We start from the raw sequence: 2958 nt of genomic DNA, 5'->3' as shown, positions 1-2958 counted from the left end.
AGCAGGAGAATCTCCACATCTTCGGCAGGCCGTCTACTGAAAGGGACTAGAGTAATTCATAATGGTATAAAGAAAATGTCTGTAGTTTACGACTGTATGAACAGACTCTTTTAGAATTATATTTCCCTATATTATTATTAGTGTTATGAAAAGTGTTTCTCTGATCATGGTCACCTAACCTAAGACTGTATTTGAAATACTAGATGTCAATTCCACTGTCTTGTAGACTGTCTCATTCCTGAAATAACTATTCATGTTATAACTCATGTATATAGTGTTGACAAGTTGAATAAATGGTTTGGAAAAGAATGCAGTGAGGCATAAAGACATATGCAAAGTTTTACACATAGGAATAGTTGTGAGTACAAATGTGAGATATGGGTGAGCTTGACATGCTACATGTCTGAAAAAAAAGGATCTGCATCTTAGAATAAATTGCAAATGGAGCAGGATGGGAAATGAAATGGAAGATTAGTCTGCTGTAGAAAAAAGTCAACATGATTATAGGATATCAATTGTTTAAAGAATTATAGAATAAATAGTTTGCTATATCCACTGCAGATGGGAAAAGAAATAATGGATTTACATTGCACTTGGAAATGCTCTGCCTGGAAATTTGAAGAAACCCTTTTAATGCTGAAGGTAGATGAAAACAGACATATCCCTTCCTGTGAAGTGTTATTATTCTTTTTTACTTTAGATCTCTGAAGCAGAATGGAAATTCCCCATAAGGGAATATTTCCCCACTTTTGTTTTGCTTTTCTATTTGTTCCCTAACATCTAGTATTTTAGATGTGTTGTGAAACTGCACTTTTTTTGCACCTGAGCATAGTAGCTCTGTCACTGGCCAGAGCCTTCCCTTTCTCCCCCAGGCCTGGGAAAGGGACTGTGTTTGGTGGTTTCTACCCCAGTTCTATTCTGACTGACTTTGCCTGGCTGCTGCTGTGAGATTTCATTCCTTTAAATGTTTGGACTTCTCTGGTTCCTCATCCATAATGAAAGTTGTGCTAATCAGGTAGTTTTCAGGGCACATCTGGACAATTGTTTTGTTTTTATCAGCAGCAGTACTGGGTGATCTCGCTTCTTTGCTTGCAAGTTCTAGGTAGCTTTTCATATATAAAGGAAGAATTTGCGATGATCTGTTTGATCTTTACACTTTTTGTTCTATATGATTGATCATTTTTCCTTCCCTTCTAAGCTCTGCCTGATGTCCTGCTCGAGACTGTTTACCAGCCAAAGAAAGCCCTTATGATGAGGTTTTTCTGTACCCTGGTACAAATTGCTGACAGACAGCTTTGATGGGCTCCTGCCTCCTTTGCAGGGAAGATCTCTGTCTCCCCTGCCTCCCACAGACTGTGCCATGCTGGTTCCAGTTGCAGTGCACAGATCTTCTGGCAAAGTGAGGGATGTACTAGTACCATTTCCACACATGGGAGGGGGGCTACTTGCCAATGTTACCCTGCAGCATTAGGGTTCTGCAGAGCCTCTGCCCCACGTGGTTTTTTTTTCTTGGCTTTCTCCTTCAAGATGTGACGCTGCAACATCAGATCTTGACCAAAACAGAACTACAGGGTAGGCAGCAGAGTATGTCAATCATATTTTTAGCATGGATAGCCTGTGAAATGGCAGTGTTAGGGTAACTGCATCGATCTCACACAATGATAAGCCCTGCTTCTTGGGACTGTTTCCCCTTTCCCCTTTCTCAGACCTGTATGGAGCTGAGCCAGAGCAGATAACATGCCGGCAGGGCTCTCTGTGCTATAGCCCTCTCCACACTCCTGCAGCACCAACACTGAAGGGACTGGCTCTGTGAAAGACACAAGGGAGGGCATGGCAAAGTTTCCCAGCTGCCTGCCACTGCTTCAGTGCTTGTGGAATCCCCTGGACACTACCAGGCAGTGCTGGCAATCGGAACAGCTCTGCTGTACCAAGGAAACAAAATCACAGAGACACACCTCCAAAACCTGAAAGTAGCATCCAACTAACTCATTAACTGCCCAGTATGTGTCCTTCGGCCCCCTGGAGCTCTGGGGACAACTGGGGTTTCAGGCCTGACCAAATGCCAACAAACAGCAAAATACTCTCACGCCAGTTTCTGCCTTCCCTGCCCAGGAAGGTCAAAAATTCTAGTTCTGATGGCTACTCACTCAGATAAAAGCAAGATCCTGAATTGCTTCATAGGCTTTTCCTTGTGGGTTTATTTGAGGTTTTTTTTTCTCAAGCCTAAATTTTGACTGCAATTTCAATTTGGTCATTTGAACTTGAAGCAACAGTTACCATCTTTTTCTTTTAAGGGGCAGGACAGTTATATCTTGCTGAAATGTTAGCAAAATGCAGTGGTTCAGCCCTGCTGCTTGGAGCTGCTGAAGGACTATGGCTGCTGCATTATCGTTTGCCAGACTCTTGTGCTAGAAAACAGAAAATATTTGTGGATAACCATGTCATTTTCCTCACGGATTGCTATTCCAGTGCTGCATGGCGGCAGGTAGTTTGTTGTGGCCCAGGAATTGATAACTCATCTGTTACATTTATGGGAGAACTCAGGGAGCTGAAGTTTTGTTCGGACTGAAGGAGGATCTAAGAAACCCATCATGAACTTGACATATAAGCAGGATAAAAATTTTTATCCAAGGTAGAACATACCTCTTCAGGGAATCAGAAAGTTCCTTGCTCATTTTTGGGCTGCACTGTTAAAGAACCTTTTGTGAGGCAGCTCTTATACTGCAGTAACTAAGTCTTCTCTCACAATCTCCAGTATAATTTGGCACTAATAATACTCCTGTGTATAATGGTAATAAATGAATAGTGACTTTAAAAGGCAGAATGATGGCCAAAGAATGTACGACAATTTAATTTGTCACATACACACACGGCCCTTTATTTCTACTTGCAGGGAAACACCAGTAATGCCAGAGCATTAAATAATACACCAAAGATGAAAATTGTGACATAAATTAT

This window comes from Lepidothrix coronata, unplaced genomic scaffold (assembly GCF_001604755.1).
Source record: "Lepidothrix coronata isolate B3197 unplaced genomic scaffold, Lepidothrix_coronata-1.0 Scaffold120, whole genome shotgun sequence".
NCBI lineage: Eukaryota > Metazoa > Chordata > Aves > Passeriformes > Pipridae > Lepidothrix > Lepidothrix coronata.
This window is presented reverse-complemented; position numbering follows the sequence as displayed.